A 26,164-nucleotide genomic window follows, 5' to 3' on the forward strand; every position below is an offset into this window, starting at 1 on the left:
AGCATAAGCACCTGCCTTGCAAGCATGTGGTCATGAGTTCAATACCCAGTACAAAAAAAAAAAAAAAAAAACAGGAAAGTTTTTTGAAATGGAGATATTGGGGAGCAATGGAGAAAATGATTAATAATCTATTAAATTTAGAATATCTTTTTTTTAAAATTTTATTTAAGGAGAAAAGAGAAAAAAACAGTGAAAGGGTACAAGTTATACAGATTTACAGAAAAAAAATGAACAGTAGGAAATCACTAGTTAATGGATTACATATTGCCATCTTAGAAATAATTGTTCAAGTCACAAAATTAAAGCTTGTAGAGTGGACATTCCAACAATGATACTGCAAACAGTTCTGTTCAATGATCCAATAAAACTCTGTGATATCATTTTCTATCTTATACACTTAAATATACATGCAGTTATATAGTTTAGAGCACTTTCTTTTCCTCTCTTTTGTACAATGACTATTACACATTTTGGGTTTCATTGCTCCCACGGTTCTTATTGCTTTTTTGGAAGAGAGTAAAACCAAATGTGACGTAACAGAACAGAATCGGTCAAGTCAAAAGGGTGGACATAATAGATAATGTAAAAACATAATACAAGGTGATCAACAGTGGTTACCATAATGCCTCCCGCTATCTCTAATAGAATTGCCTATATCATTAGTTATAATACAATTGAACAAAACAGTAAAGAACAAAACCGACAAAACCAAACCATTGGAGACATTGTACTTCTTCAAAAGTAGATAAAAGTCAACGAGAATGGGCGTTACAATGAATCTCATTATCTTCACAGCTGATGCCTAAACTTTCGAACCTGATACTATCCAGCAAAACAGAATAGGGGAACATCAGTCAAAAACAAGATGGTGAGAGTAATACAGGGTTTCAAATCGAGATAATAGAAAGTCAAAGTGGGTTACTACTATAATATATCCTGCTATTTTTTTCCCTTTAATTAAACGGATAAAAATAAAAAAATAAATAATGAAGTGGAGATTGGGATAAAAGAGGGCATAACAGCGAAACAGCGCAGATCAAAACATAACCATTTAAGCAGAATAGTGTTTCACCACCAGATAATTCCGACCCAAAAGTAGTTACCATATTGACTCTTTCCTTGAAGTCCTTGAGTACAACTTCGTATACTGTAGCATTAAGTATATCAAAACAATGTAAAACCATTTAAGAGAATGACAGCATTACAGAGTATTTAGAATCAATTAACAGAAAATGAACAATGGTTTCTGTATAATCTCCTTGTCTTTAAAAGGTTTTTGCTTATATTATCGTACATAATAAAATTCAATAAGATACAACCTATTTAGACCATTGGAGACAGAAGAACAAAAGCTAGATGAGACTTCAAAACAAGATGATACTAAATCAGTATTACCTATTAAGATGTCATTTTCTCCAAAATAGCTGTTCCTATCATCCAATCTTCTCTGTCTCATTTCTGTTGAGCTCTTTTTCTGTCAGTAGCTGTCAGTTTGTCTTCTTCATTTTGTTCTCTGCTCCATTCGTTGTGGCCTCCCCGCCACTATTTCTGGGTTCTTTGTATTTTTCTTTTTTTAGAATATCCTGCAATACTTTCTGTAGAGTTGAATTGGTGGTTGCAAATTCCCCCAGTTCCTCTTTATCCTGGAAGCACCTTGTTTTTCCATCAGTTTCCAGGGACAGTTGTGCAGGATATCTCAATCTTGGCTGGAGATTATTATCTTTCAAAGCTTGAATTATTTCCCCCCACGCTCTTCGTGATTTGATGGTTTGTGCAGAGAAATCTGCTGTAATTCTGATGGGTGTTCCCTTGTAAGTGGTCTGTTTCTTGTTTCTGACAGCTTTTAATATTCTGTTCTTGTATTGAATTTCTGGAATTTTTATTATTATATGCCTGGGTGTTGCCCTGTTTGGGTTGTAGGTAGCTGGGGTCCTGTATGCCTCATACATCTGAGTATCTTTACCTTTTGCTAAATTAGGAAAGTTCTCCTGGATTATTTCTGTGAATAGCTTTTGTAGTTCACTTGTTTGTGTCCCTACTTCTTCTTTTATGTTCTTAATCCTTAAGTTATGGCTCCTCTTATCATCTTCTTGTCTTTGTATTATTGCTGTTTGTTTCTTTGTTATTTTTAAGAAGTTTTTCATTTCATTCTCCCATATTACAAGTCTGCCCTCCAGTTCAGATAGTCTGTCCTTAGTTTCTTTCAAGCTGTTATGCCAGTCTTGGATAGACTTCTTAGTTTCTTGATAGTCCCTTTGAACCTGCTTCACGTACTCTATGCTTTCTCTCTTTTCTCCATCAAACAATTCTCCCCTCTTTTTCTGTTCTTCCATTCCACCATCTGTTTTTTCCTGGGTGGTGCTTAGCATTTCTCTAACTATTCTGCATACTTCTAGCTTCAGGTCATTGATAACTTCATTCCTGAATTGGTCTATGAGGCTCTCTATATGGCGCTTTATGTCTATTGGTGCGGTGTCCGCTATTGCCTGTTTCTCAGAATTGGGGGCCGAGGAGCCTTTCTTGTTGCTGCCTTTTCCCATATTCTCTGCTCCTTATATATGCAAGCTTACATAGGAGGCCCAGCTTCCCTCCCTGTCAGCCACAGCCTGATCGAATTGCGCTGGCTAGGTGTTCCCGCCCAATGCAGCGCACCAGGGAGTTACGGACTAGGCAGCCTACGCGGGAGTCGCCCCTCCGGGCCACCGTCAGGCACTGGGATCTGGGTTGGGCCAGCCTACCGAGTCCGCCAGCAGTGTCACGCAGGCCAGGCACTTTTCACCAATCCCGTCCGAGAGGGGAATGTGTGGCTGGAGTCGCCACTGCGCCCTGCTCCCGCAGGACTGCCCGAGCCCAGAAAGTCCTCCGCTGGAGTCAAACTGTGGTAGAGTGTCAGTTTCTCTCACTCACCTCACCACAAGTCAGTGCACGCCTCCCTGCCCGTCCTGTTTTTGACTCTGTTCGCAGACTCCCGTTCTCAGAGCTTCTGTGCGTCTTTCTCCTTGCTGAGCCGCTGTAGAGGCAGCGAGCCGCGGCGCGGTGGGAAACCCAAATCGTGGCTTCCAATGGCGCGGGGTCTAGCCTCCACACCGAGGCTTTTCTGTTCCTGTTTTAGCACCAGGACTGCATTCCAAGTTGGTTTCTCTCAGCCCAGTTCGTTCCTGAGTCAGCAGAGCATATCTCTACCAGCTTATGTCTCCTTAGTCCGCACCATTCCTGACTTCTGAACCAAGCCTTTCAGAGAGCCTCCGTAGTATCTGCTATCTGTCCGCCATGTTCTCCCGGAAGTCTAGAATATCTTTTTTTAAAATTTCCAAAATAGAAGTTAGTTTTGCTAAGGAAAAAAATTGTTCAGTGGTACTTGTTGAAATATCAAAAGTTGATTTTTATTCAAGACCATTATAGGAGATATAATGGAGTAGGAGATAGAGACTGAGCTTAATTCTGAGTGCAGCCTGCACCAGTGACAGTCGATACCTGAAGGAGCGTGGATGGCAAGCTACTGCGGGGACCCATCCAGGATAAGGAGGAGGCTGGAAGAACCTAAAGGGATTCTTGTCACTAGGGTGATTGGATGCTGTGTGTGTGTGTGTGTGTGTGTGTGTGTGTGTGATGAGGATCTTAATGTATGAGGGGGTTGCTAAAATAACTTATCACAGTTCTTTGCTAAGAAGTGGATTTTATAAAGAAACATGGGTCTTGGAGAAGGTTCAACTAAAGTTTGCAGCCATTAAGAATCTTTGTCAGCTTGAAAGTTTTAAATTCTTCTGTCTTACAGGATTAACAGAGAAAGATAATTAAACATCCCCTTAAAGATTTTTTAAAATTTAAGGAAGATAAGAATATTATGGGGGGCCGGGTGTTTAGTTCAGTGGTGTAAGTGCCTGTTTGGCAAATGTGAGATCATGAGTTCAATCCCCAAAATAATAAAAAAAGAATGTTATGAGCTAATCAAGAGAGTGACAGTCTGTATTCATAAAAGTTGTGAGCATTTTAAAAGCTTGGAGAATTAGTGGTATACTAATTAGCATTACCTGAGCTCTAGTAACTCAGATTGAAGTACTCTAGAAAATTTTTACAAAGCTTACATTGTTTTCCCATGAAGTCATTAGAGAGTGGTTCTGCTGACTTCTCGTTGCTCATCCTTTGTGAAGGCAGTGGACCAGTCTCTGGAACCGAGGTGTTAAAAGTGGAGGGTACCAAGAGGTGGAGCGGGGAGGGACAGTAGGATTGGGGAAAGGCATAAAAACGAATGAAGATGAATGAAGCTGTGTGATGCCTAAGAACCAGCTCCCCCCAGAGAATACGATCGATCATTATAACCTACAAACATCCACAAAAAAATCAAGGTGTTAAATTCTGCCTGAGAAAATGCTCTCAGTTTGATTGTTTGGTACCAGGGATGGAACTCACAGCCTTGTGCTAAATCCCCAGCCCTGTACCTGAGAGAATGGATCTTTGCAGGTGATACTGAGGAGATAAAAGTGGCTGAGACCCTTCACTGGAGAAGGGGAATGGAATAAACAAGGGGTAAAAGTGACAGGGCAGGGGGCTGGGGATTTAGCTCAGTGGCCTAAGCACCTGCCTAGTAAGCATGAGGTTATGAGTTCGATCCCAGGTACCAAAAAAAAAAAAAAAAAAACAAACAAACAAACAAACAAACAGTGACAGGGCAGAGCAAAGTATAAATGGAAAGCAGCCAGGGAAGCGCTGTGTGCCCAGGTTTGGTGATGAAGAATGACTGGAAGCAGAGCAAGCAGATAAAGGAATAAAGCAAAATCTGTTCTTTCCTGGAGGAAATAATAATTGGTAGCAAATAGCAGACACTGGACATTGTCATTTATTAGTTTGGATTACATTTTTTTTTCTGCAGATATTAGAGATCCAAAGTAATAAAGATTTCAAAGAAATCATGGCTGCTTCATGAAGGAAGGCGGCCCAGGGCTGCTTGTCCTGCCCTGTAGCCCCCTGTCACCTGGACTGCCTGGCCGTGGCTCCATCATCCCCATGACCTGGGCCAGAGCTCCCGTGTCTTCATCTGCAGCCGAAACAGTGAGGTGGAGAGGAGCTGTGTGTGCAGGAGATTTCTCACTTTCCATTGGCCATAGCTTAGTCACAGTGCCTTAGGTAACTGTAAGAAAGGCAGGAAAAGGTAGTTTGTATTCCAGCAACTGCTCAGCTGAGTCTTGGGGTTTCTTTTGTAAGAGGAGTAGGTTGTATTGATTGGGATGGGCAGGTAACAAGTGCCACGTTTTACTGAGCACCTACTCTGTGCCAGGCCCTGGAGCCAAAAGTTTCCACTTTCAAGGAACACAGGATCTAATGGAAGGCACAGATGCTTATGCAGGGCACTGATAAGAACTATTGAAAGCCAAGCAGAGATCGCTAACCCAGTCTGGGGTGTTCAGGAAAGCCTTCCAAGGCCTGTGCTAAAGAGATCAGACCCGAAGCACAGGTTCCACCTCCTTGGGGCCACGTGACTCTTTATTGTGGGGGTTGTTTAGCTGCATCCCTCCTTTCTACTCTCCAGATGACAGCAGCTTCCCTTTCCCACTGGCCAGACTGTTAACAACTAAACATGATTCCAGATATTGCCAAATCTCCAGCTGAGAGCCATTGACTCAAAGCTGAGTAGTTGAACAGATAAAGGGAAGAGTGTCTGGGGCTGGCGTGTGGGGTACTGCGATTCAGGGGTGTCCTTGCTTGGCTGTCTGGACACCTTGCCTCTTCCCTAGCCTGATGGGAAGAGCCCAGCTCTGTCCAGCTCTGGTTTGCAGGTCTCAGGGCAAGAGGTGAGGTGAGGTGGAGGATTCTTGCACCGGCTACTAGCCCACAGCAGTGGCCCCAGAGGGCCCGAGAACTGGCTTACCCTGTGACTCAGGCCTGTGGAGGTTCCTGCTCACCCCACTAGTGGGAATCAGCCAGCACAGCCCCACTTGGGGGCAGAATGTAGTATTTGTATCTCATTGGTTCTTATAATTTAAGAAATAATAAAACCAAACCACCAGGCAGTAGTCATTAGGAAGTCACAATTTGAGCGTTAACAACGCTGAGAATCTGTGGTCTTTGGGAAATACAGGCCATTTGCTGTTGGTGGAAAGTTCGTGTCCAGGCAGGAAGTAGTGGAGAATAAGACCTGAGAGGGGACCAGGCATGGGGTCTTAGAATATATTGGAGAGCTATAATTTTATCTCACAGACCATTCGCTTTCATACTTCTTTTAGCAATGCAATGATCCTTTTTGTAAATGAAGTCCGCTAAGGAACCTTGGTACATAAAGTACTCAGAGATGACATGCCTCTCACTAAGGCCATAGTGTAAATTTAACAACAGCAACAAAAACTGAAGTGAAACTGCAGTGTTGTGGTCACAAAGCTTCAAATCTATTTTCAAAAGAAAAAATAATTCTGGTATCTTTTAAGATTTTAAAAAAAATTTTAAGAGTTTGAAATTATAGTGATTTCCAGAAGCCACTCTAGAAGGCAGTTTTAATGATGTTTCAGGGTATGACCTAGACCGTTTGGACTGCTATAGCAGAATGCCATAAAATTGGTTTCTCAGTTCTGGAGACTGGAGTCAAAGGCCAGGCGTGACAGAGTTCTCTGGCTCATAGATGATGCCTCTCGTCCTCACAGTTAGAAAAGGAAAGTGGTTTCTCTTGACCTCTTATCAGCAGTCAGTAAGGGCACCACCAAGGGCACATCTCGTGTGTGTGTGTGGAAGGGGGACTGGGGATTAAACCCAGGGTCTTTGCACTGGGCTCCGTCACCAGCTCTTTTTATTTTGAGACAGGGTCTCACTAGGTTGCTGAGATGGAAGCTGAACGTACTAATCTCCTGAACTATTTGCCCTCTCCCCGGTGTGAACCAGCTAGGATGGTACCAGGTGCACCACAGGTTTTAGATGATGATATCACATGTTCTCCTTTGAGGTTGTCCAGGGCAGAGATAATCTGAAACACCTAAGTGGTGTCTAATTAATCAAAGTGAGCTCGATTTTAATGGCTCTAGTAGGGAAGCTGGTAGGACATGTTGGGAATTTGTATTTGAAATTATTTGGTGATGATTTGTGATCCTTTACCATCATGTTTTTCCTGTCTTGTTTGCCTGTAAATGAACCTGGTTGGATCAGTGTAATTTTTTGTCAGCTTGCTTTGTTTTGTTTTGTTTAACGATGTCAAAATGTAAAATTTTTTTCTTCTCCATACACATATATGAGACAGTTTGAAATTGTTCCTCAGCTTATTATTGTCTTTCTCCATTTTACTGTTTACGTATTTAAAAAATTTTTCTGGAGACAACATCTTACTCTGTAGTCTAGGCTGGCCTTAAACTCATAGTGATCCTCCTGCTTCAGTTCTCAGGTGCTAGGATTACAGGTATGCATCTCCACACCCAGCTCCTTTTTAAAAAGAGTAGTTTTAGTATTATAGCAAAATTCAGCGCAAAGTACAGAGAGCTCCCATATCTGTTCTGCTCACGTATCCACACAGCCTACCCTGCTATCAGAATCCCGCCTCATACTGTTGCATTTGATTGGTCTGTACTGACATACTGTTATTACCCCAAAGTCTATAGTTTGTGTTAGGGTTCACCCTTGTTACTCTCCCTGGCTACAGTTTTGACACTTGACTGCCGATATAGATCTTCCATATAGTATCATGTGTAGCATTTTCATTGTCTTAAAAATCCACTCTGCCCCATCTGCTTGTTGGTTCCTGACAACTATGAACTCATTTTCACGCATCTGTAGCTTTGCTTTTTCTAGTGTGTTAGAGAGTGGAGTCGTACACTATATACCACTTTGAGATCAGCCTCTTTCTTAGTATACTTAGTATTATTCATTTAAAGTTTCTCCTCATCTTCCCATACCCTGATAGCTTATGCTTTTCTCCACTGAATAACATTCCATTATCTATAGATACCACGTTTTTGTTGATCCATTCATGTACTGAAGGACGTTTTTGTAGCCTTCAACCTTTGCAGTCATGAATGCAGCTGTGTTCAACATCCATGCCAGTTTTTGTGTGGGCATAAGTTTTCAGCTCATCTGGATAAATGTCAAGGATGAGTGCTGATTCTTATGGCAAGAATCTGTTTAGATTTGTAAAAACTCACAAACTGTCTTCCCAGGTTTTTTGTCTTTTAAAGAGAATAAAACCTAACAAAATAAAGCCAATCAAAGCAAAACAGTGATAGTGGTACAGAACTTCAAAACAGGATAATAGGAAATGAACAATAGCTACCATAGTGCGTGTTCTTATCTTCAAAACACTTGTCCATACCATCAGACATAATAAAATCAAATAAAACAAAACAGAATAAAACCAATCAAAACAGAACATTGAATAAAACAAAACAAATCAGAACAAAACAAAATAGTGAAAACAATATTGGATTTCAAAAATAAGACAGAAGGAAATGCCCCCATATTTTCTATATTGCATATTGTTATCCTCTTAATAGATACTTAGACTACTGGCCTTAGGCCTGCAGAGTCAATCAAACAATACAAAAATTTAGTTGTTTTTGTACCTCAGTTGCTATCAACTCAGCCTGTCCTCCAAATCAGCTGGTTACTTACAGTGGGTGGGGGTAGGACATAGTGTTCTTGATTCTCAGTCCATGCACTGATCAGCTCATACAAAGGACGAATTGGCTTAGTTCCCTTCCTGGGCCCTGCATGGTTTGTGCAGCTCTTGGGAAGGGTGAATTGCCCTCTTGTTGTACTCCTCCCAGACCCAGCATGGCTCTTCCAACTCATGAGAAAGGAAAACTGGCTTGTTTTTCTTCCTGGGCCATTTATGATTTGCATGGCTTATGGGAAGGGCAGGTTGGCTTCTTGTTGTACTCTTCTTAGACCCAGCATGACTTCCGCTGACTCACAGAATGGATGAACTCCACAAGTTTTGATTTTCTATCAACAATGGTGAAAGTTCTTGTTGTTCTACATTCTTACCAGCATTTGGTTTTGTGGTTCTGGATTTGGGCCACTGTAGTAGGTATGTGGTAAAATCTCATTGTTTTAATTTGCATTTCCATAATGAGATATGATGTAGAACATTTTTTCATATGCTCTTTTTTTTTTGTACCAGGAATTGAACTCTGGGTCTCACCCTTGCCAGGCTGGCTCCATGCTGCTGAGCTATATCCTCAGCCCCTTCCATATCCTCACTTACCATCTCCGTTAACAGTTGTGTGCCCAAATGTTTGGCCATTTTACAAACAAGGTTGTTCATTTTCCTTCTTTCGTTTTTTATTATTTTAAAGACAATAAAACCAAACAAAATAAAACAGAATAAAGCCAATCAAAACAAAACAGTGAAAATGGTATAGGACTTCAAAAAAAGATAATAGGAAATCAACAATGGCTACCATAATGCCTCTTGTTATCTTCAAAATAGCTGCCTATATCATCAGACATAATGAAATCAACCAAAACAGAACAGAATAAAACCAATTAAAACAAAACAATGAAAGTGATACAGGATTTCAAAACAAGATAGTAGGAAATCAGCAGTGACTATCCTAATATATCTTGTTCTCTTTAAAATAGCTATCCATGTCATCAGATACAATAAAATGAAACAATACAAAACAATAAAACAAAACCAAACCAAACAATGAAAATGATACAGGACTTTAAAATAAGATAATAGGGAATTAACAATGGGTACCACCTTCAGAAGGAAATTCCCCATAGTTGCTATATTGCCTATTGTTATCCTTTTAGGCCTGCAACAAACAATACAAGCATTAAGGTTTTTTGTTTTGTTTGTTTTTTTTGTTACTTTAGTAGCTGTCATCTCAGCCTGTGTTTCTCTGAATCAGCTAGTTGCTTTTGGTGAGTGGTGCTCAGCACTTCTTGTCTCCCAGCTCGTGCTCCAGCTAGCTAGCTAGCTCACAGGAAAGGGTTAGCTTCTTGGTTCTCTCCCTGGCCCGTGTGACTGCCACTGGCTCACAGGTAGGGGTTGGCTCAGCCCATGATGGCCCTCATTTTCATATTATTTAATTGTAAGAATTTTCTTGTATATTTTGGCTAATAATATTTTATGAGAGATAGATTTTTCAAATATGTTTCTCTTGGTCTCTGGTTTACCTTCTCAGTCTACTTACAATGTTTTCTGCAGAACAGAAGTATGTAATTGTAATGAAGTCCAGCTCTATTAGCTTTTCCATTCCTAAGACTAAATACCTAATATCTATAACACAACAAAGGGAACATTTCATAGTTTTAGGTGTTTCAGTCTATAGTGCACTAGCTCCAAGATGGACTGGTCGATGTGTAATTTCAGTACATGGTTCCATAATCAGCAAAACAAGAAAAAGGATACAACAAATCAGGCATTGGCTCTTAGAAGTTTTGCTGTTTATATGTCATTGGCCAAAACAGTAGCATGGTTAAAGATGTGTATTAGTAAAAATTTTGTTGCTAGGATGCAGTATCCAACATCCACAATGTTATCGTTTGTCAAGATGTATCCACAAAGCTTCAAACAGTCAAACAAGACTTTTCATAGAAGGGACCAGGAACCAGACACAGTCCCCAAAGTCATGCCTCTGCAGCCTGCACAGACATACCCAGAACTTTGTTTTACTTATCTAGGAAACTCTCAGGCCAATCAAGTTGATGAAATAGATTAATCACCATGCCAATTTATCAAATTTTCTCTTTCATGGATCATGTTTTTGGTATGTTATCTAAAAGGCCATGGTCTTTCTTAAGGTGATATAGATTTTCTGTCCTGTATTATCTCTCAAGAGATTTATGGTTTTGCATTTTACATTTATATTACTGATACATTTTGTGTTAGTTTTTCTAAAATGTAGAAGGTCTGCATATTAGCTTTTTGTTACCATAATGAATACTCAAGACAGGTTACTTTATGAAGAGGTTTATTTAACTTATAGTTTTGAAAGTTTCAGATTTGGGGAGAAAGAAGTAATAAATCAGTGAATTTGAAGATAGGCTGATTGACTTTATCCAAGTATGAACAACAGAAAAAAATAAAAGGCGTCTCTGGGACAAGTGAGAGACCAATGGAACACTATCAGGTGTACCAACATCCATATGATGGGATCTCAGAAGAGTAGAGAGAGTAGGGAGCAGAATATTTAAAGAAGTATGACTAAACCCCCACATTTGATGAAAACATCTGTCTACACATCCAAGAAACTTAGTAAACACTAGCTAGGGTAAAACGAGATCTGCGCCTAGACACATCATAATCAAACAATCAGAAGATAAAGACAGTCCTAACGGCAGCAAGAAAAATCTTTTCACATATGTGGATCCTCAGAAAGATGAATAACTGATTTCTTATCAGAAAACTTGGAGCCCAAAGGGACTGGTATGACATATTCACATTACTAAAAGAAAAACTCAACTAAAACTTCCATATCTGGAAAATCTCTCAAAAATGAAATGGAGAAGAGCCACTTCAAGATTTGGTATCCAGATACTGGCATGGGAAAGAGAAGGAGGGATCTGGGTTCCCAGGACCCAGCAAGGATCTGAAGCAAGAATTGAAGCTCACAGGGAGAGCAAAGAGATAGACTTCAACAAAGGAGGAGGTAGTAAGCTGTGGTTTTTTTCTGAGCCTCCATTCACTGCGTAGGAAGGATGACAAACCTGTAAATGCACAGAGAAACGCCCAAGTGGAACAGAGCAGTGGGCACAGTGGACTGCAGTGGCTGATGAGTTACTGGGTTTCAGAAGAGGGTGGCTGGCTGATAGCTGTCTTAGAGAGCAGCCAACTGAGCTCAGAACTCAGAGCAGCTGTGGCTGGCTTCATCTAGCAGCTTCCAGTGTCAGGATGAAGTGAAACCAAGTTCAGGTGAACAGGAGGTCAAGGAGCCACGTTCAAGTCAGCAGGAAGCACACAGTGTTACAGGATCAACAAATTGGGCTCTAGCCGCAGCCAGAAACCAAGCTGAACTTTGATGGAACTAAAGGTGTAGGCTTGCTAGGATTATCCACTATCCTGCCGTAAATCTATGGCCTGCTTGCTAGTGTTAATCAGCTGTGGAGTCTGTCTGCCCACTTTGTCTGCAGCTGACAGCTGAGACACATACATGTTGAAGTGGACATTTTTCTTTTTTTTTCTCTCCTTGCTTTTGTTTTGTTTTCTATTTTTTGATTGTTCTTGTTTTTATGAGTGTGAACACAATTTCTAGTTTTTGTGTTTGTGATTGTTCTGTTCTTTTCTTTTTATTTCGTCTCTTTCCCTTCTTCACCAGTTTCCCAAAGTTTACATAATCTTCTTTTGTCCACCTGCCAGTCTTGCTTCTAATCTCTTCTGCTTTTTCTGTTTCTCCCCCTGCCAACCTTTTGTTTTTGTTGTTGTTGTTTTGGTCTTTTTGAGACAGTCTCACTATGCAGTTTAGGCTCTCAACTCACTTTGTAGCTCAAGCTGGCATTGAACTCATGGCAGTCCTCCTGCCTCAGCCTCCTGAGTGATGGGATTATAGGCATGTGCCACCACATATGGCCCCCCAGCCCCTTTTAAGTTTTCTCCCCTGGTGGTAAAAATCACCATACTGATGGCATACTTACTGTATACAATTTTCTGGTTTTTTAAAAAATTTTGTTATGTAGCCACAAATCTAGTTCATACAGTTTACTATTTTGGTGTGCAAGTAATTGCTACCACAGTTTGTCATTTTCTAGGTTGTGTTTGATGCTATTGTTACTGCTGGTTTACCACTTAACCCAAGGTGATATAATTATTCTAATGAGTTGTTCTTCCTGGTATGGTAAGATGCAGACTGCCTAAAAGTCATAAACAATACTATAGGCTAGTGGCAAAGAACCATGATTAGGCCAGATAGGCATCAACTTCTTATCTGCAAGAGATTGAAGAAATAGGATATATTGCAACAGACTCAAAACCCAAAAGCCAGCTTCACCTGAAAGACATCTCTGACAAGTAATAATTTCATAAGAGTTACAAATACAAAAAAATAAAGCTACTTGTCTTAATCAATTTATAAAAATCAATCCAAGAATCAAACTTAAAAAAAGAGAGAGAATGAGTAGATTCTTAAATAAAATGCAATTCCAGACTTCCAGCTCACCAAAGCAAACCAGGAGGCAGTGAGGTGGGACAATTCCAAAGCTCACCCCCCCCCTCCAGGTTCTCTGAAGTGCTAACAGCAGAAATAACAAAGCAAATGAATGAGGCTCTAGGAAAAAAATCAAATCAGAAATTATTTCTCACATAGCTACAAATATGGTAACTGAAATGAAAGACATAGTGACTCTAGAGGGGATACAGATTTTAAAAAATAGAGGAGCTAAGGAAAATGATAGAAACCATGAGTGCCCAATGTATGAAAGGAATGAAATCCATGAACAAAATTCAAACAGCTATCCAGCAGATTAAAAATTTCTCTGAAAGAGTCCACAGCAGAAAGAGTCAGTGTGAGCCACGATATCAGATACAGAAGACAGGATTGCAGTTAGGAATCATGAAAAGAAAGATTACTTAAAAATAAGAAGGGACCATGAAAAATCAATCCAACAGCTGGTAGATGATATAGAAGAATAACAGAAGAATAACAGAAGATTGATCAGAGCCGATGAAAAAGCAGGAGCTGGGCATGGTGGTGCACACCTATAATCCCAGCACTTGGGAGACTGGGACAGGAGGATCTTTGCAGATTTGAGACCCGAATGGGCTACAATGTGAATTCAGGCCAACCTGAACTGCATATTGAGATCTTGTCTCAAAAAAAAAAAAAGCAAGAGATAGTACAAAAAACATTAAAAACAAAACAAAAAACACCAACTGTTCACAGAAGTCACAGCAGAAAACTTCCCAGGCAGGCAAAAAGATTTTTTCATATAGAAAAATGAGGCATATAGAACTCCAGTTACCCATGATCAAAACCAGTGTATACCAAGATACATAATAGTTCAGATACTAGAAATTCAGCACAGGAGCAGAATATTAAAAGCTTTTAGAGAAAAGAAACAAATCACCTATAAAGGAAAGCCCATCACAATCACAGCAGACTTCTCAACACAAACCAAGGAAAACTTGGAGTTAAATATTTCAAGCCATAAAACAAAACAACCTCCAATTCAGATTGATGCACCCTGCAAAACTATGTTTTAAAATTGATGGAGAAATAAGATACCTCCATGACAAAGAACACCTGAAGAAATTCATGAACATCAAACTAGCACTCCAGGCTGTTTTGGAGAACATCTAGCAAGAGAGAAAAAGTCCTAAAACTTTATGAAACCCAACAGAAAGATTCCATCAGTCAAGACAAGCAGTTGATCAGCAGAGAAAAAAGGAACCAACAACAAGAAAATAATATGACAAAGATAAGTTAATACCTGTCAGTTATAACTGTCAGTGTTAATGGTCTTAGTTCAACAATCAAAAGAAACAGACTTGGAGGTGGGGATTTAGCTCAGCGGCTTAAGTGCCTGTCTGGCAAGTGTGAAGTCATGAGTTCGATCCCCAGTACCAAAAGAGAAACAGACTCAGAATAGATCAAGCAAGATTAAGCAATATCCTGCATTCAAGAAACATTTAATTCAAAAAGAAATTCATAGACTGAAAGTCAAAGGATGGAAAAAATATTCCATGTAATAGGAGCCCAGAGAAAAGCAGAGGTAGCTATTCAGTTTGCAAAAAAAAGTGGATTTCAGTCCAGGACTAATTAAGAGAGACAAAGAAAGTCACTACATCCTTGTAAAGGGAACAATCCAAGAGGAAGAGATAATAGTCATAAATATATATGCACCAAATACACAGCACACTCAATTATATAAAACAAATATTAATGGACTTAAAAAATCAAATAAGCGGGGCTGGGGATTTAGCTCAGCGGCATAAGTGCCTGCCTTGCAAGCAAGCAGTCATGAGTTCGATCCCCAGTACCGATGAAAAAGAAAAAGACAAATAAATAAATAAATAAATAAATAAAATAAGCACTAATTCAATAGGAATGGGGGACCTCAGTACCCCACTGTCACAAATAGACAAATCACTAGACAAAAAAATCAACAGTGAGTTATCAGAATTGAACTCAACTCTTGAACAAACGGACTTAGTAGCTGTCTACAGTGTTCTACTGTACATCAGAAAGTACATGATATGTTCTCCAAAATAGACCATGTACTAGCTCATAGGACACACTTAAGTAAATGTAAAAGAACTGAAATTGCCCCATGCATATTATCAGACCATAGTGCAAAGAATTTGGAAATCATGGCAAAAGAAATCACAAGTACTTCATAAACACATTGAAATTAAATAATGCCCTCCATGCAATGAGGAGTGAAAAGGGTGAAATCAACAGATTCTGCAGAAATCTAGATGGTTTTGTAAATGAGGAGGGGTCAGGGGTTGAAGGGAGAATAGTGGAATGGAAGAAAAAGGAGTCAAGTTATATCATGTACAGGTACAAATTCCCTACAGTGAATGTGATCATTGAGTATACCTAAAATTTTTAAAATGCAATGGAAAAAAGGAGAAATAAGACATTCTTTGTGTGTCTTAGACTGAGAATTTGTGAGCCTGCCTGTGTCAGTTGCTAAAGGGGATTCTTCTAGCTGAAATGAAGGTGCACTGGATGCTATCTCTAATCCTTGTGAAAAAATAAATAACATAGATAAAGTTAACTGCTTGAGTCAGTTAGACCTGCTCCAAGCTGGTTCACAGCAAAAAGAATAATCACTGTCTAAGAACAGGAAGCATGAGATCATAGTCTCTCTCCTCTGCATAGTGGTATCCTTCCCTCATGTGGTGTCTGCTGGGTAAAGTAGTGAGGTGAAATCTTTTCAGTATTTGAATTGTGGTTTTACAAAAAGTCAGTATAATAGTATTAGGAGTCAACATGAAATGCAAATTAAATCCACAATGAGTTACTCCTATATACCCACTGGAATAGTTTCTATTAAATGAATGGAAAAAATGTGTTGGTGAGGATTTTAATAAACTGAAACTGTTAATGTTGGTCACAGTGGAAAGTCATATAACCATTTGGGGAAATTATTGCTTCTTAGCAAGATGACCCAGCAGATCCACTCATGCATATCTTCCCAACAGAAAGAAATGTGCATGCTTTAAAAATTACACCGGAAGACTTATACAAGAATATTGACTGATAGATAGTAGCACTATTTATTGTAAAAGCCAAGAATTGGAATGGCTCTCACTGCCCATCAACAGGGGAGAATGTATAAATAAACCATGGTATATTCACACATATGACTCAGCAATAAAATATGACTCAGCAATAAAATATGACTCAGCAATAAAAAGGGATGAATCACTTACACGTGAAACGTGGCTGAATTTTAGAAATACACTGAGTGTAAAAAGCCAGATGCAGATGAGTACATACTATAGGTCTCCACTTACATGAAGTTCAAAAATAGGTAAAATTGATCTTTGGTGAGAGCTGGGATAGTAGTTATCTCAGGGAGCCTGGAATGTCTCCTACACCCCAGTGGTGGTTCAGTACAGTGAAAAATGGTGCTGTTCCTGGAATATGTGTGCCATACTGGGAAAGATTATACAAGGCCTCTTCTTTAAAAATCTTGATTGCTGTGTCAGTGTTGTTCAAATAAGGAACATATAAAAATCAGTAAGTGTAGAAGGAAGTTCAGCTACATTTACATTCTTTGCCACTGCTGAAAGCCTAAGGTATAAACATGTTAAATAATTTCCTTGAGATAAAAACCTAAGCTTAAGTCTAATGATGAGTCTGTTGATTGCCCTATTGGATTTTAGCCAATATTTAAATATTTGGCCACGCATGTTATTTGTGAAGTCTAGAACGGTCTTAGGGTAATTATTAACAACATGTACCAAATTGACTTTTTATTTCATGCTGGAAGACCAAAGCTGAATTACTAGTGAGGAAACTTTTGAGAAATGAAGTGCCAGTGTTTTTATAACCACTGATTGGCCATAAAAAAGAAATTAGATTTGTTCTTTGCAAAGAATGCAAGGCTGGCCACATACCAAAATGTTGCTACACAGAAAAATAAAACAAGCAGACAAATAAAACAACCAGTTCAGAACCGCTTTTGTCCCCAAATTGAAGAATAAAGTATGAGACCTGACCAGAGAGACAGAGACAGAGACTGAGAGAACAAAGAGGGAGAGATTTGATTTTTTCTTGATCTTGTGTCAAGAAAACTGTCAGTCTAAACCTAGAAATGTTTATTATGTCTGAAGAATCACAGACTTCTCTGGGTTCTTCATTTATTCAGTAAGTGTTTGTTACAGATAGAGGGGCAGCAGTCCACACATGTATCATATATGCAGCCACACTTAGATTTGATAGTCAGCTTTCACCTATACCCACCCTCTGGGACCTCAGGTTTATTGCTGTCCCTAGAACATTTTCATGAGACCCCTCCTCAATTCTTTAATAATAAAATGTCCTTGCCAGTGAATCAAGGTTGGGTTTGTCTTCATCAGTAGCAAAGAAACAGAACAAGAAATAGATACATACTGTATGGGAATTTAGGATAGAATATCTTACACAAAAGGGTTGGGTCCCAAAGTCAATGTTTAAATAAAAGCTGAAATTAGTAAAAGAGAGAAAAATAAAAAAGATAAAAAACTAAAATTGTGCACACCTCTACTCCCAGTACAAAGGAGGCTGAGGCAGGAAGATTGCCCTCAGTTTGAGTCCAGCCTGTGCTACATAGTGAGTTCAAGGCCAGCGTGAGATATATAGTGAGACTCTGTCTCAAAAAATGCCCCCAAAAACTAAAATTAACTCTTTGAGTTGATTGTGAGAACATAAATCTTTGACAATATTGATAATTATAGAGGCAATGACTGTAGCATATAAAGGATGAGAAAAGAGAAGTAATCTCAGATATAAAAGTAATTTTGTTTAAAAAAAATTTTTAAATCCATTTTGTTCAACGATAAATAGAAAAATAAGAAAAACTATAACGAAATTTCAAAATACGTGAATCAGAGGTAACAATGGTACATACATTGTACATTGTCATCCCAGAATCATTTACCCAGAGCATGCGATACCTGCCTTCAATTATCTGAATACCAGTACAAATCTTTTTTTCTTTAGTAAACTCAGATAAATCAGTAGTATAATTATCTTAACTACTTTTTACACATATATACATACACATATACATATGTTTTTTCTAGAAAAGAAATTTTAAGAATACTATGTGAAAGTACATTTTTAATAAATTTGAAAATCTAGAGACAGTAGCTGATTTTTCAAGATAGATTGATCAAAAAGATTATGAAGAGATACCATTTAAAAAGGAATTGATCAGGGCTGGGGATTTAGCTTAGTGCTTAAGTGCGGTAAGCACAAGGTTGTGAGTTTGATCCCCAGTACCAAAAAAAAAAAACTAAAAAGGAATAGATGAGTCACACTTGAATTATACCAACCTTCAAAGAACAGATTATGATCATAGAAACAGTTAGGAAACCTCCCAGTCATTTTATGGAACCATGACTTAATAGCAGTAGATATCACAGAAAATTTAGATCAGTTGTCTTATGCATATTGAATGCTAAAATCATAAATGCTAATAACTGGAATTCAGCAGTATGTCAAATATTTATAAAGTACTGAAAACTATAATAGTTCCATATTGGAAAATTCTGTCACCATAGTTTACTATGTGAGAAAATTAAAGGAGAAAACATTACTGGATCATATCATTCAGTGCTAAGGAGACAACTCTTGGTTAAAATTCAGTTGTCATTCATTCAAAAAACTCTTAAGAAGAAATAGGAAAAGGCTCCTTAAATATGAAGGTGATTTTCCTCACCATGTTTTTACTGAGTGCCAGGTAATGTTCCCCCTGCTGGGCAACAGACAAAGCAAACCCCTCTAATTTACGTTAGCATTTGAGAGCCATCCTGTGAAATTAGTTTTAAAAAACAAGTTAAATGTCTGCTTTGTCCTGGGGTACTAAGTGCTAAGAAACGGGAAGTAAAGCAGGGAGTAGGGAGATGCCAAGAGCTCGAATGCTGGGTTGCTGCACATGTCAGGAGGCCTCTCACTCCTGGTCGGTCCAGAAGATCTTCCATGTACCTCCTCCACACTGAATCCTCCCTTTCCTCCCTGTCCACTGTCCTGGTACTTTTAGAAGCCGCTTCCTGTTTCTTCATAGTTTTATCTTCCAAGTATGCATGCCCTGACACTGTAATCTTAGCCATTGAAAATAATTGGACAGGGCCAAGGATTTAGCTCAGTGATGTAAGCACCTCCCTGGCAAGGGCACGGTCATGAGTTCGATCCCTAGTATCAAAAAAAAAAAAAAAAAAAAAAAAAAAAAAAAATTGGACATGTCTTACAGGTTCCTTTTCTTCTTTCTTTTCATTTCTCTCTTTTTTCCTTCCTTCCCTTCTCATCCCCTCCCCTCCCCTTTCCTTTTTTTTTGTTTTTTTTTTTTTTGTATGGGTACTGAAATCCAACAACCCACACGCTTGCAAGGAAGGCGCTTATATAAGCCTCTGAAATCCAGGCTGGCTTTGAACTCACTATGTAGTGCAGGCTAACCTTGAAATTCCAGTAATCCTCCTGCCTCAGCCTCCCAAGTGCTGCAATGTTACAGGCATGACGTACCACAACTTGCTTTACAGATTTCTTTTAATCTAAAAATTTCCAAATGCTCCATTCCTTACTTCACATAAACTCCGTTTTGAAGAAGTCAGGCCAGATAGCTTCTAACATTATTCACAGTCTGAATTTTCCTGATTGCACTTTTTCCATTAAATTGCTGGTTGTCCAGCATGTTTTTCTGAATTCTGTACTTCGTCCAAATTGGCAGCTGAATCCAGAGGCATAATCAAACTTAAGGTCCCATTTGGCAGCGTTACCCGTTACTTGTGCTCATATTTTATTATTTTTTTTGTGTGATCTTAGCAAGCATTGATTCTCAGTGCCTACATTCATTAAGATGTTGAATATTGCAACATTTTGATAGTAATTCTTTTTTTTTTGTCCTTTTGAGACAGGTCTCACTATGCAATTCAGGCTGGCCTTGAACTCACTTTGTAGCCCAGACTGGCTGCAATCTCACAGTGATCTTGTCTCAGCCTCCTGAATGTTGGAGTTACAGGCATGTATCACCACGCCTGCCAGAATTCTGATTTATTTTCCATATATTATTTAGAAAACTTTTATGAAGAGATATATCCCTGCATCTAATGTTTGGTTACCCAGTGATAGAATTGTGGCGCAGCTGAAAAGAAGTATGAAATATAAATGACCATTATTTTAAGAATGCGGGGGGAGACCCCGACCCTCTGGGGTCCGACATTGTCTCCCTGGGGTCTGTGATCTCTCTGTGGGGCGGGCATACATGTAGCTTAGGTTGGGGGTGGTGCCTGAGGGGCATTAGGGATGTGCAGATATCTCATTGGTATTCATTTCGTGCCAGAGCAAATTCCTAGGGGTGGGAAAGATAGAGCTCCTTGGTTTCCGCCTGAGGCTTTACCGGCTACAGTGTCCCGTCTGGGCCATAATCCTTTCACCCAGGGCTTTAGTTCATGTAGCAAAGGCATGATAAATGCTTGATTCTTGCCCTTTATTTGCCAGTTTTAAAAATAAAGATAGATTTCTTTTTTTTTTTTTTTTTTTTTTGGTACTGAGGATTGAACTCAGATCTCATGCTTGGCAGGCAGGTGCTTGTGCTGCTGAGCTAAATCCCCAGCCCTAGATAGATTTCTTGTTGCTTTTCCAATGACCAGTTTGATAGACTTCTACTCTAATCAGTTTTTACTATTGTTGTTGTTTCAGTGCTGAGGATTAAACCCAGGGCATCATGCATGCTAGGCAAGCACTCAACCACTGACCTACATCCCCAGCCCTAACTGGAAGTTGTGTTGAATTTAGAATTATCCCTCTCTGTCTGCTAGAAGCATCTGCAGGTTGGCTCCTAGTAACATTGGATAGCTTTCTTTAAGTCTGGTTTGACAAGATATTACAAGTTTGTTCAGTTTAGGAATCCAATTACCAACATGCTCTAGTTTGCAAAATTTACCAGTGCACCTGGAGTCGTCTTCTGGTTTGGGGAAACTTCCCGGTTCCGACTGATGCCCGAGCTGATCCTGCCATGGATATCCTGGCATCCACACAAGAAGCCACTGCCCTCTTCGCGCCCCTGCAGAACCGCTCGTTCCACGCAGACGTGGTCTCTCTCGCGAGTTGCCCCTGTCTACTTGTGTTTTGGGGTTTATGGTCTCCTTTGCACCTAGTTTTGTCGTCGGTGTTGTTCATAGTTTGGGGGATTTTGTTTTATAACTCTTGTCGGTTTTGAGATGAGTTGGAAAAGCATCTTGCCGTTTGCCAGATCTGCGCTCCTTTGCGGTGCTTTGACACAGCACCATGTGGCTGGCGTTCAAAATGGCTCAAATAAGGGGATCTGTTAGAAGGAGACTGCAGAAATCTTGGTGAGAGAGGGCCCTGCCTTGGATCAGGTTGGTGGTAATGAGAAGTGGTCAGATTTGGATGTATTTTGAGGTGTGGTTGGTCAGATTTTCTGATGGATTGGTTGTGGCCTATGAGAGAAATAATGTAATCTGAAGGGCTTCAGATAGCCAGGTGTGGTGGTGCACACCTGTAAGCCCAGTATAGAAGCTATTTTAATGGCAGAGAAAAATTTAAAACTTATATTTCTAATCCTAATCATATTCCTAACGATGTTCAAAAATGAGCCCGGAGACACAGCTGGTTCCCGTGGTTAGAAAGCTACAAACTTGGGGCTGGGGATTTAGCTCAGCGGCATAAGTGCCTGCCTTGCAAGCAGGTAGTCGTGAGTTCAATCCCTGGTACCGATAAAAACGAAAAAGAAAAAAAAGAAAGCTTCAAATTTGACGAGCTTTGAGGCTCCAGGTGCCAACTGCAAGATAAGGGTCGCTTGGCCAGGAAGAAATGTTTCTCTTGCTTCCAGGTCCCAGAGAGTTCCCACTGCAAGGACACCTCTGCCCAGTCTCAGACAATGATGAGTTGTTCCTCTATGTCATACGATAATAACCTCATTTAGTTGCTGTTTCTGTAAGAGTAGATTCTGCTTAGCAATTGATAAAGATCAACTATAGGATATTATGTTATCTGCCTTTTGTACTTCCTTTTGGAAACATATAACTGATTGGAAAACTCCAATCACTGTTGATGATTGAAACTGAGATTCCGTCAGCCCACTAGTGTGATAAAGCTGCCTTCTCTGGTGCCATGTCTCCATTTGGTCTGGTTCTGAATTCTGCATCCCCAGTGCTCTGGGAGGCTGAGGCAGGAGGATCACAAGTTCAAGCCCAGCCAAGGCAATGTAGTGACTCAGTAAGACCCTGTCTCAAAAAATAAAAAGGGGTAGAGATGTAGCTCAGTTGGAAGGTCCTCAGTTTCATTCCCAACATTACAAAACAAACAAAACATTCTAGCCAAAAGAATAGAGTTGTTTCCACCCAGATTTCATTGCAGATGTAGTATATGGGAGGCTCAGATTAGGAGTTTGGTTTGGATTTTGTTGAGTTCGAGATAGTTACTGGGCTTCTGAGTGAAGATTTCCCTTGTGATCCTGTGAGTGTCATTATTGCGTGATGAAAAAGAAAAAGGCATTTTTTATCATAGAAAATAAAAACCACACTTTCTTCCGCTACTTGCACCGTCCGTATGCTGACATGAGTGTGTGAGCGTGCATGTGTTGTGTGTCTGTATCTGTATACAGCATGTGTAACACATTGTAACAAAACTGAATCTCTATTGTTCCTACACTGGCAGCGTGATTTTTAACGCCATCTCATCAAACATCTCACTGTAACAAATCCAGCCCCTGGGATTCTGTAGCTGCACTCCTTCCTTCCCATGTCTACCCCAGCCCCGATGCTCTGATCCAGAGGGTTCAGTTTCCTGTAGCAGGTGCAACGCATCGTTATCTGGACCTGTGGTTTGGCTCACAGCCTGGCTGTTGTGTTTAGTTGTGGAAGATCCGTGCTCAAAACGAGTGTCTTGAAGGATTCTATGCACCTTGGTCTTTGAAGACTTTGACGTTGACCCTGGTCCTTGAGGTGAAGCTACTGTCACTGTGACTGCTGCAGGGAGAAGGGTGTGGGCGGCCGGGACTGGAGGGGGAATCTGCTGATTCACAAGAGACCTTGCTGATTACTCTTCCTCGTGTCCTGGGTAAAGCCAGCATCCTACTCACAACATAAGAGACTCCGTGTGAGGCCTCAGTGCTTACCCCAGTGGGTTTCATACTTCAGCACCATTTGGATTCTAGAAAGGTGCAGTAATGTGGTGTGGGTGACACGCATGCGCTGTTCTCCGCTTCCTCGGTCTGTACTCCGTAGCCGAGCACATCTACATCTCTGTGTCAAAGGGTACACCCACTTGTGTCCACTGGGAGGAGGACTGAAAATAGATTGCTTTGGGTTCACATCTGTTTTTGCAGCCGAATGAGTTACAGGAGAAAGTTTATGTCGGAGAATTTCGGATTTCAGCATTTGGGACGAGGCTGCACCCTCACCCATCTCGAGTGGGCTGCACGAGCTGGCCAGCAGTGAGCAGTGGCATGTCAGTGTCTCGAAATCTGTCATAGGAGAAGTTTTGTATCATGGATGCAGGGAAACGCTGTAAGTCCTGCAGTGTTTTCTCTCTGGAGCACAGGCGGTAACCCTCATGACTGCTCTTCTCTGGATACCTGTGACGTGCTCGGTGCATCGGTAGGTTTTTCTCATCATGATGAACCAGCTCGTCTTGCCGTGTACAGCAAAAGGAGACTGTTTACAGGGAAGCACAGAATGTAAGAGTCAGTGTGATCAGCAGGATGGCAATAAGAGACTGGGAAAAGCAGCAGCTTTGACGTCAGATGGACCTGGGCTTAAATTCTGTTATTTTCAGAGTGTGTAACTGTAGGCAAATCATTGCCTTTCTCTAGGCTGCAGTTCATCTGTTTCAGAATTAAGAACTAGGCCAGGTGTGGTGGTGCACACCTGTAATCCCAGGACTCAGGGGGCAGAGGCAGGAAGATCACTGGGAACTCGAGGCCTGCCTGGATTACTTAGTGAGATCCTGTCTCAAAAAGCCAAACAAGAAAAGAGAGAGAGAGAAAGAAAATTAAGAACTAACTGCAGTACACCCTGCACCAAGAGAACTAATGACCTCTATCCTAAGGTTACTGTAAGAATTCAATTAGAGGGCTGGGAATTTAGCTTAGTGGCATAAGTGCCTGCCTTGCAAGCATGTGGTCGTGAGTTCAATCCCCAGTATAAAAAAATTAATTAGTTAATTAATTAAATTAGATACATGAGAATTACCCAGCATAAATGCAGAAAATGTTTACCCTAAGCCTTTATTTTTTCTAGAGAGTTTTTCATTTTTTGTTTTGTCTTTTCTGAGACAGGGTCTTGCTATGCAGTTCAGGCTGACCTTGAGCTCACATTGTAACCCAGGCTGGTCTTGAACCCACAGTGATCCTCCTGCCTCAGCCTTCTGAGTACTGGGACTGCAGACGTGTGCTACCATACTCAGCTTTTTCTGGAGGTTTTTAATCTCTCCAGACACAAGACCTGTTTTCTAAAATTCCTAATGTACATACAGTAAATCCACAGTGTGGCACCTGGATGTTCTCAGGCTGTTTAATCCTACAAGTTCATTAGACGTGGTTGTGTAAACACATAGTACTTGAGGGCAGGCACGGTGGTACACAGCTGGAACCCTGTCGCCTTGCAAGTTCAAGGCTAGACCAAGCTACATTGTAAGACCTGCCTCAAAGGAAAAAAAATTAATATTTGACTTTTCTTCAGCATGTTCATGTAAACTACTATAACATGTTTTTTGGTTTGTGTTGTATTTTCTCATGGTAGTGGGGCTGAACCCCAGGGCCTTCACAACGAGCCACATTCCCAACTTTTAAAAAAACATTTTGAAAACTGGGTGTGGTGTCACAAACCTGTAATCCCAACACTTGAGAGGCTGAGGCAGGAGAATTGCTGTGAGTGTGAGGCCAGCATGGTCTACAAAGTGAGGTCAAGGCCAGCCTAAACCATATAGTGAAGCCCTGCCTCAAAAAAGACCAAAAAAAAAAAAAAAAAAAAAAAAAATCTGAGACAGAGTCTTCTTTAGTGACTAAGTTCCCAAGCTGGGTTCACACTTGCAGTCCGCCTGCCTCAGCCTCCCAGAGTGCTGCTGCTGCTTTATTCTTTCTTTCTCCCCCTTCTATCCACCTCCTCCTCTTCTGCTTCTCCAAGAAAGCTTTTAGTTATTCACTTAATCAACATTTATTATATAAATATTATATTAATGTACTAAGTACTACTGTACTAAGTATAGTATATTAATGTACTAAGTATTGTATAATCTAGTAGGATGACAAGTTAAATGGACAAGGAACCCAGCAGGGAAAAGAGGTGGCTTTGTAGGGACCTAAGTGAGAAACAATGATAATAGTAACTAAGTGAAGACAAAGGGAATGGAGAAAAGGTCCTCCTTAAAGCACAGGATAGTGTGTAAACTGACGAACATAGGAGTGATCTCGAATTTTCCTTGTCCTGTCCTAGCCTCCGGCTTTGCCTTGTGGGTGGTGACAGTGTGTTGACTGAGAGTGGGCCATCCTGGTCTCAAGGGGCACATGTTCCCCCGGGGGGCGTACATGGGATTCATGATGCAGCCGTGGGTGGGGACTGGAGGTGCTGTTACTGAGCAGGCCAGAGTGTTCTTTCCACAGAAGCGTTAAAGAGCATCAAAGCAGGATCATCCCAGTGGAGCCACGCAGGGGCCGGTGTACAGTGTCAAGGAAGCGTTGGGCTCCTTGACAGAGGATAGGTCGAGGCGGGAGAGTGTGGGTGCCCGCGGGGTCCCACAGAAGAGCCGTCTTATTTTTGCTTCCTGTTGTTTGAGGAGTGAAACCCTTCTGAAAGAATCCTCACTGGTTATGGTTATCTGCAGTGAGAGGTCAAACACCTAACGGCAAGGGACTTTTAACTTCTGTTAGGTTAAGAGCTACTCCCTGTGGGTCACCTCACATTTTATAGTCATTTGAGCAAAATCTAATCCAGGCCAATTTAAATCCAGATGTCATTTAGTTTGTATTTTATCCTAAGATTACTGCTTATTGATCAAACAGTGCGTATAAGCACCACTGGTGAAAAGTACTGTCAAGTTTCTAGGTCAAGATGTAGAATGCATCTGTCTAACGGTGT

General features: G+C 40.4%; 1 protein-coding gene across 2 annotated transcripts in view; it reads left to right on the plus strand.

The window, feature by feature from the left end:
- Positions 1 to 26,164, plus strand: part of Tpst1 (tyrosylprotein sulfotransferase 1) — an 88,369-nt gene that overhangs the window by 20,636 nt on the left and 41,569 nt on the right. The gene's annotated exons all lie outside the window — the stretch shown is intronic.

This window comes from Cavia porcellus, unplaced genomic scaffold, assembly GCF_034190915.1.
Source record: "Cavia porcellus strain 051 isolate PalLab524CR breed Dunkin Hartley unplaced genomic scaffold, mCavPor4.1 scaffold_23, whole genome shotgun sequence".
Taxonomy (NCBI): Eukaryota; Metazoa; Chordata; class Mammalia; order Rodentia; family Caviidae; genus Cavia; species Cavia porcellus.